The 9,748-nt window shown below is 46.7% G+C and overlaps 1 pseudogene; it reads left to right on the forward strand.

The window, feature by feature from the left end:
- Positions 1 to 779: 779 nt before the first annotated feature.
- LOC103199604 overlaps positions 780 to 9,748 on the forward strand; it is a 30,086-nt pseudogene continuing 21,117 nt past the window's right edge.

The following is a 9,748-nucleotide window of genomic DNA, read 5'->3' on the forward strand; positions in this document are numbered from 1 at the left end:
TGCGTGTCTTCAGGCAGCTAGTTACCCATTTCCTAGGGATGGTGCTTCAATGGTTTTGTTGAACGTCTCTGTACGTTTTATGGTATGAGTTTCAGTTTCAGTTAAGCAGCTTATGAGTCCAACTTCCCTTAGTGTTGTTGCCACGTTGTCACTTTTAAAGCCAGTTGTCAAGCTGATTCTGACTTAGGACGAACCCTCAAGTAGAGCTGGCTCTCACAGGGTTTCAGTGGCCGATTTCTCAGAAGCAGATTGCCATTCCTTTTTTCTGAGGTGTGTCTGGGTGGACTCAAACCACCAACCTTCCAGTTAGCAGCCCAGAGTGTTTGTTAACCTGGCTCTCAATAATCCCTACCTCCTGGTCTTTGCACCCATGTGTAGGTCCCTCCCACACTGTGTTGGGGTTGGATGTTGTGGATGATAGAATAAAGGAGAAGTGATGTGTATGACTTCTAAGGGTAGGTCATAAAGGTATTAGTTTCTGGCTTTGTCTTTGGGGAAGCCAGCTGCCATATTGTGAGGACACTCAGTCAGCCCCATGGAGAGGACCATATGAAGAGAAACAACTTGACAGCAGCACATTAGTGAGCCACTTTGGAAGTTGGTCTTCTAGTCATAGGAGAGCCTTCCTGATGACCACAGCCCCAGCCAACAATAGACAGCAATCTAACAACAGACATGGAGCCAGAACCACCCAACCACCTACTCAAAAAAAAAAAAAATTACACGCAGGTGAGAACTGGGTTGGGTCTGTTAACTGCCTGCAAGGTAATGCCCCAAAAATGGACTGGCTGAGAAGACAGTGAGAAGTTGGGGCTGAGATGTTGGGTTAGAGCCCTCAACTGACGGAGGGAGGAGAAGCAGCTTGAGGCATCATTAGATGCACTGCTGAGTCAAGCAGCTGATCTGAAGGACTCACTGGGATTTTCATTCATAAGCTGGAGAACACGCATGACCAGCTGACCTGGCCTCCAGTCCTAGACAGCTTCGCCTTGCTCTCTGGACAGCTGAACACCCTGAGCAAGGCCCTGAACAAAGCATGAAGATACACCACTGTTCCATAACCAGGTCATCATCCCTCTGCTGTTGTCCCCAGACCAAGACGAAGGTCTCATGTGTCAAACTGAGGGACGGGCGGGTACTTATTTTCAGCTGCGAGCTAGTGCCTGACCATTTAAGAACCAAGCCTGACCCTGAAGTTGAAGAGCAGGAGAAGCAACTGATGGCAGATGCTGCTCGAATCGGTGCTGCTGCAGCCCAGAAGCACATTCAGAGCTTGAATAAAATGGGTTCAAACCTTCTGGAGAAAATCAGCAAAGAGGAGCGAGAATCAGAGTGGAGGTCTCCGGCAGAACAAGCAGACCTTCAACCCTCAGACACCAATGCCTTGGTGGCAGCTGTTGCCTTTGGGAAAGGGCTGTCTAACTGGAGACCCTCAGGTAGCAGTGGTCCTGGTCAGCCAGGCCATCCAGAAGCTGGGACAATCCTTGCAGGAGCCTCCATCTCAGGATCCTTAATGACATCTGCAAAGACTCTTTTTCCAAATCTCAAAAAAACAAAAACTCACTGCTGTCAAGTCAGTCCTGACTCATAGTGACCCTTCCTTGGGTTTCCAAGGTGGTTATCTCTATGGAAGTAAGCCCAATCTTCCTTCTGAGGAATGGCTGGTGGGTTTGAACCACCAGCCTCCTGGTTAGCAGTCAAATGCCTTAAGCATAAGGTTAACATTTATCATACCAAAAACCAAACTCATTGCTGTCAAGTCAATTCTGACTCACAGCAATCCTACAGGACAGAGTAGAACTCCCCCATAGGGTTTCCAAGGCTATAATCTTTACATAAGTAGAGTGCCACATCTTTCTCCCAAGGAATGGCTGGAGGGCTCAAACCACTGACCTTAGGGTTAGGGAAGAAAACAAAACCACTGCCATCAAGTTGATTTCGACTCATAGGGACCCTCTAGGACAGAGTAGAACTGCTCCATAGGCTTTCCAAGGCTGTAAATCTTTATGGGAGCAGATTGCCTCATCTTTCCCCTGTGGAGTGCCTGGTGGGTTTGAACCACTGACCTTTTGGTTAGCAGTTGAATGCTTTAACCACAGCACCACCAGAGCTCCTTTACAGTTAGTAGCCTAGTGCTTAACCACTGCACCCCTAGGGCTCCTTGGTACAATTTACAGGTTCCGGGAAATAGGACCTGATCTCCTTGGGGAGCATTGTTGAGCACATTCCCAGGGCCAAGAGTGGAACCGAGGAGATCATTAGAAGCCATTGCCAAGGTCCAGGAGAGAGATGTCAGCAACTTGGACTGGTCTGGTGGTCGTGGAGACAGAGAGCTGGGCATGAAGTCAGGGTAAGACTTTGAGCTTCAGTTGCTAATAAACTGGATGGGGGACCAGGGGACAAGGAAGAGGTGGGGAGGAGTAAGACAAGTAAAAGAATCCCCTAGGGCCTATCTTATACCCAGCATTTCTCTACCCCCTGAGCTGTCACTCCTCAGCCTACCAGGGCTTTCCATGATCTCCTCATTCCTTCTGGGGCCTACCCTGGGGCTCTTCCTATATTAGATCTGCACAATCATTTAATGGAATTGACCAGAGATAAGTGCTTCAGAATGTTAATCGTCCCCTTTGCCAGAGTGTAGGGATGCACGGAAATGTCGGAAAAACTATTTGGCATGGCTCCCCTCTGAACTCTAGTGATTCAGCTTGAACCTGTCAATAGAACCTTGTTCTCACATTAGGACACACCATTAGGAAAAACCAATGGATAGAAAAGGATGTCATGCTTAACAGAGCAGAAGGTCAGTGACAATGAGAAAGACCCTTAACAAGATGAATTGACCCAATAGCCTCACCCATGGACCCCAACACATCAATTCTCATGAAGATGGCTCCGGACTGGGGAGGAGTTGATCTGTTATCTGCAGTGTAAGGTCACCAGGAGTCAGAGCCGATCAACAACAGCCAACAACATCTGCTGCCTGCTCTGGGTGGGTACCGAAAGGAATCCTGGAGAAATCTCTGAAGAAATTTTTTATTAACAAGAGAAATCAAGTTATGCCTTTTTCTTTGATGTCTTCTCCAATACTGTTTAAATTTGTCCAGTTGTATGATTGCTTTACTAGCGACAACTAATAAGCTGTGAAAAACATTGATAAGCTTATCATTTATCTCTAATGTAAATGTGACAAAAGGTGGAGAAGGTTAAATACACTATGAACTGCCAGAAGAACAAACAAATCTGTCTTGAGGAATTACAGCCAGAATGCCCCTAGGAGAAAGGGTGGTAAGAGCTTGTCTTTCGTACTTTGGACATACTGTCAGGAGGGACCAGTCCCTGGAGAAGAACATCATGTTGGTAAAGCAGAGGGTCATTGAGAAAGAGAAAGACCCACAATGAGGTGGATTGACACAGTGGCTGGAACAATGGGCTCAAACACAGCAGTGATTGTGAGGACGACACAGGACAGGGATGGGTTCAATCTGCCAGCCTTTCAGCAACTAGCCATGCTCTCAACCACTGGCATCACCCAGCCGCCTGAGGATCATCGCTGAGGGCGCAATCATTCTACATTGCATCTCTACGTTCAAGGACGTGTACTGTGTGCCTGACTCTGTGTGATGCCCTGGAGGCTCAAAGGGGAACTGCCACAATCTGTCCTCAGAGAGCCTCCAGTCCAGCAAGTAGGGAGGGGAGGGCATGGTAAACCAGGACTGTGTTCAGGTAGGTGTTAGAACAGGTGGGTGCACCGGGCCCTCTGGGAGCACCAATGAAAGCGCTCCATTCAGTAGCAGGAGAGGAGAGACCCTGCGGCCAGGGGTCAGGTTGCCAGAGTTAGTAAAGGAAAATACAAGATGCCTGTTATGTTTGAATTTCAGATAAAGAACAAATCATTTATTGTCTGTCCCACGCCATGTAGTTGGGGCATACTTATACCAGAAAGCATTCACCGTTTGTCTGAAATTGAAATGTAACGGGGTAGTCTGCATTTTCATTTGCTAAATCTGGGAGGAGGGTTCTGAAGAGAGTGGTGCCGTCAGCCCATCAAGAGCCCTTCAGATGGAAACATTCCTTGAGGGCTGACCCTCGCCTGAAACCAGTAGCTGTCAAGCCTGTTCCGAGTCAGGGCGCCCACAAGTGTGTGTCAGAGTAGCACTGGGCGCACAGGTTTTCAGTGGCTGTGTTTTTGGAAGTTGATTACCAGGCCTTTCTTCCCGGACACCACTGGGTGAACTTGAACTCCATCCTTTCAGTTAGTGGTCAAGTGCATTAACCCTTGCCCCACCGAGGGACTCCAGCCCTTACCTACCTGCAGACTGTTTCCCCCATTTCATGCTGCTTCTCTTTGCTTGCTCTCCTCTTCCTGGGCCCCTGGTATCCCTTCCGTGCCCTCATTTTGGGGGGAACTTCAGTTCTGAAACTCATTTAATTACTGCTCCTTTGTTGGACCACACACTTCAGAGAAGGCTTCTTGGGCTAATGTCTTTCAGTGACCACATGGTAGGCGTTCACCACTCTCATTACCTGGGGGCTTGTTAGAAATGCTGGCTTTCCAGCCCACTCAGCTCTGTGTCAGACTGCACTGTAACAAGACCCCTGATGACTGGTGGACACATTACCTTCAACGAACCCTGCTGAGGACCACTAGGATTTTTGTCAGGATGAGCCTGATTTCCCCTTTGAACTCAGAAGGGTGGGAGCAACTTCCCTTCTCAGGCCTGAAGGAGGGAGTTCTGCCCCCTCCCCACCCTTGGTTTGCCCCTGAAATGACTGTCTTTGCTGCCTGGAGGGTTCCCTGGCACCAACCTTATTCAAGAGAATGGTGAGAGGAAGAAGGGAAGGGCTCAGATGACAAGCTGCTTATTTTGGTCCAATTCAGCTCTTGGTCAGAGATGCTCTTTAGGCCAAGAATTCAAATTTATGCTCAACCAATTGAAGGCCTGAGCGAAGGCCTATGTCTTTGCCCTCTCCTGGTTTAAAACAAGGAGTACATGGTGTACCCCAGCAGACTGTGGAATCTCAGGATAAGAGAAGTGGACATGATAGTCAAGTGGAGGGCAGTAGGTGAGGGGAGTTACAAAGACACTTGACCAAACAGGGTCTGGGTGGACTGCTAAATCCTGGGGCCCATATCAGACCTACTAAGTCAGAACCTTCAGGAATGGGGCTCAGGAAGATGTGTTTCAACGTGTTCTTGAACTGATTTTGACACCAATAAAGTTTGGGAATACTCAGAGCATTGAAAAAACAGCTCTTCAATGAGATAATGATCTTGATGGTTGTTTTGCTTACTTCTTGCTGCTCTAACAGAAGATACCACAAATGGGGTGGCTCAAACAAACAGGGCTTTATTTTCTTACAGTTTTGGAGGCTGGAAGTCCGAGTTCTAAGTTCTAAGTGCCAGGCTCTAGGGGCTAGGTGAAAGCCCCTCAACCTTGGGCTTCAGGTCTACCTCTTGCTTTCTGGCCCACTGAAGCTGGAGGCTTTTCTTCACTCAGGCAGCTGCTGGCTGCTGAGGCTAACAAACCCAAGGTCAACAAGAGAAAAGGCACAGTTGATATCACCAAACTACATAGTCCAAAAAAATCCCAAGATTGGCAGGGCATGGCAGTCTGCTGAATAATGACTTGGCTATATGCAGGATTCAAGCACACCACAAAGCTAGAGACCATTCCCAAAGCTGCTTCTTATGTACAGGAAGCAGAGCACATCCCTAAAGCTCTGCTCCAGTAGATTCCACCACGGAGTTAATTACCAGTCTCATCATGGAGAATAAGTACATTCAGCTGCCCAGCCACTCAAAACCAGGCCCAACCAAACTGACACATGACCTTTACTACCACAATGGTCCCACGTTAGGTCGGTGTCTGCTGCCTAGATCATCTCAGCACCAGAGAGAACTGGCCTCCAGCCACAAGGGAAGATGCGCTATTGGAGGACAACCAAGTAGAGGTGGACACCCTGATGGGGCACGCATGTACACGAACACACAGCAAATTCCCAACACTGAGGGGGATAGAAGTGATTCAAGTCATGTGAGACTCCACGGGTAGTGGGCACATCCATTGTTTAGTTATAGGCAAACACACACATACACACACATCCTTTAATCTGTTGTTAGCTGTTGCTGAGTCAGCCCCTGACTCACGGCAACCCCATGCACAACACAACACTGCCTGGCCCTGTGCCGTCCCCACGATCAGCAGTGGATAGATCACCCCACAGTGGATGATCCGTGGGGTTCTCACTGACTGAGTCTATGAAGTAGATCACCAGGCCTTTCTTCCTTGTCCGTCTTACTCTGGAAGCTCCACTGAACCCTGTTGACCGTCACAGCATCACACAAGCCTTCGGTGACAGATGGTGTTGGGGGCGCTTAAGGTAGGTGGGCCCAGACCTGGGTCTCCCGCATGGAAGGAGAGAATTCTATCAGTGGACCACCTCTGCCCTCCATGTTTGCCTAATGCCTTCCTAAAAGATTTTATTTCTCTTTGATAAGCTCTCCCTTCACCTTTGATACAGATCTGAATTGTAGCAAGTTACAAAATACTGCAGCTTAGTCACACACAAATGATGAATAAGATACTTATCAGTGAATGATCCACTTTTTCCCCTACAGGCTCTTACTTGTCTCCTAAATGGGCAGCCCAATGCTAGAACTGCTGGTACAGCTAGGCATATTTCAATGTGATTCATGTGTCTATCTTGTATGAAGAGTAATTTTTTCCCAAAGCAACTAACTGCTCACAAACTCTAAGAATGAATGAGATGGATGTGAAGCCAAGGAAAGGGGAGAGAGGGGAGGAAAGCAGAGGTGCTGCGTGGGGTCTTGTTGGGGGGGGGTGCTATGCAGGAGACAGCTGGCCCTCTCAGGGCAGAAAGACAATCTCTGTGGCAAGGATGGAAGGAGAGGACAGGAAAGGGTCCCTCACCCTTTCAGAAATTTTGCGCAAGACTTTACAGGAGATGATCAATGGCCTTCTATCGTCCCCTAACCCTGGAATAAGTATCAGGAAGCAAAGATGTTCACACAAAGAACAGAGAAAATAATTGTGAGTATCATTGTGAAAACGACCTCATACATTTAGCACAATGGGACCAAATAACACCACCACTGAAGTCCAAAACTAAATACGTATTATAGCAAAGCCTGGTGTGCCCAACAGCTTAACATACATCATTGGCATGCATGGAAGGCTGGGAGCAGTGAAGCAGAGACAGGCTGAGATACAGAGAGTGGAGAAGACTTCCTTTTAAAGCTCTTCTCACCTGCAAATTTTGACCATGGCATGGCTCCTGAAGAAGCAGGAATACAATTTCAGGACAATACCTGTGTCAAGTTGTATGTTCCAAAGATGAGCACACCAGTATCTCCCATCCCATCTGCTCCTCTGCAATGCAACTTTGCTACTCCTTCCATTGAGAGGCAGGGTCCATGTCCACTCTGCCTCCAATCTTGGTGGGCTTGTGAGGGCTTCAACCATAGAGAATGCTTCCACCATATTCTGGAACATTTGCACTGAACTGCCATTCAGTAGTTCAGTTGTGCTGAGGCTGCCATGTTGGTGAGGCCAATTTTAGGCTCTCCAGTCAACATCTCAGCTGAGCCACCAGTTGTCAGCTATATGAGTGCACCGTCTTGCACATTTAGACTGGCTGAGGCTTCAAGTGACTGCAAGCCCAGCTGCCATCTGACCATGTCCACAATAGAAACCACAAACTAAAATGGCCTGGCTGAGCCCTTTCCAAATTCCTGACCCACAAAATAGTGAGCAAAATCAAAGGTTTGTTTTGAACCACTGTGTTTTAGGTGATGTGTTATACAGCAACAGTAAAGAAAACAGTCTCTGAGTAGACCCTAAAATTGCAAAATCTCAGATCCTGTGTGGATCACAGGTGATGGTCATGCCCTGACCACATCCCAAGGGCTAGAAAGGCAATGCTGGTGTGTGGCTAAGTCCACCTTCAAAGGCTGATCCGACTCAGGCCAGAACAAAACTGAATCCTTACGTTCTCAGAACTAAGGGGGCCTTGCAAGTGGAGAGAAGAGAGGCAACTACCCACGTCATGTGGTTTGCAAGGTACTTATGGCCCCTTTGCCACTCTCATTCTCTCTTCCCCTGGTCTGTAAAGGTGTGCATAATTCTGCTGTTACGTATATCAGCACCTTGGGGTTATCTGGCTTTTCCGTTTTCCACCAACGTAGTAGGAAAAACAAAACTAACAAACAAACACCATGAAAGCTGATGCAGGACTTCCAGTAAGGTGGAGGAACAGGCAGACAAGCGACACAGACCCTCTTCAACAAAGAAAAGAAAAACTAAATGCCTGGAATACAGAAAATAATCCTGGAGCCCTGAGCTTTGAAAGGAACTATACATAACAACAACAACAACAATACAGAAGTGGATTAGGCACCAACTAGTGGAAAAACCTGAATGAAAACAGTGAGTACAGAGACAGTTGGAGCTGCAGACTGTCAGCTACTCTGATGGGACCAACAGCCTGAATATTTCCAAGTGGTGTTGGGACCTGAGGATTGACCTAAAGATCAGCCCTGGTCACCAAGGGCTGCAGGGATGACTGTGCTGGTGGCTTATGACTAGGAAGGGAAATAGCTAGGAGGCAGACAACTTGAGCTGTTGACTCTCCACTGTCCAGAGGGCACAATCATTTTGATTATTTACACATGGCAGCCATTTTGGATATTTAAAGTGACCAAGGGTGCAGCCATTTTGAATCTTTACAAGTGGCAGCCATTTTGGATATTTAAAGTGACCAAGGGTGCAGCCATTTTGAATCTTTACAAGTGGCAACCATTTTGGATTTTAAAGTGATAGCATTCTCATTCAGATTCCAGGGACCTAAGAACAGGCTCTGTTTGCCAAGGTCGGCAGGGACATATGAGAGGCTGACAACAGGAAAGGAGACAGGTGGTGAGTGTGTAAGTGCTGTCAACTAGTGAATAGAGGAGCACAGTACCCTGCTTACGTAGATAATGTACAAACAAAACAAAGAAAACGAAAATTGTGGGCAAGTCACTCCAACATACAATCACCAATTAAATATAAACACAGAAAAGTCACAATGCCTTGGAAACAACAGAGCATCACAGTCTACACAAAGAAGCAAGATAAAGCAGGAGAAACAAGGGACCAGGATACAGTCCCAAAACACATCCCTGAGGAAGAGGCAGCATTGGAACTCCCTGACAAGGAATTCAAAAGAATTATATTTAGATATCTTCAGCGAATTGAGAGACAGATCAAGGAAAACACAGAGAAAACCCTAGAACAATTTCAAAAGACAATACAAGAATAAAATGACAAAATAAATGAAAAATTAGAAATGATACAAAATCTACACACAGAAATCCAGAAGATTAATACTAAATAGATCAGACATTGATGGGCAAAGGAGCAAAATTGAATCAATGGAATACAGAATTAGGGAGACTGAAGGCAAATACCTGAACATTTCTTTCGAAAGGGATCAATCAGAAAAAAAGAGCATAACAAAATGAAGAAAGCCTAAGGTTCATGTGGGACACCGTTAAAAGGAATAACTTACATGTAATCGGAATTTCAGAACAGGAAGAGACAAAATTACAGAGAAAATTGTCGAAGATTTGTTGGAAGAGAATTTTCCTGGTATGATGAAAGATGAGAATATATCCATTCAGGAAATCCAATGAACCCCAAACCAAATAGACCCCAAAAGAAAACCACCCAGACATATCATCATCAAA

Source organism: Orycteropus afer, unplaced genomic scaffold, assembly GCF_000298275.1.
Source record: "Orycteropus afer afer isolate SDZICR_OR568_19922 unplaced genomic scaffold, OryAfe1.0 scaffold00006, whole genome shotgun sequence".
In the NCBI taxonomy this organism is placed as follows: Eukaryota; Metazoa; Chordata; class Mammalia; order Tubulidentata; family Orycteropodidae; genus Orycteropus; species Orycteropus afer.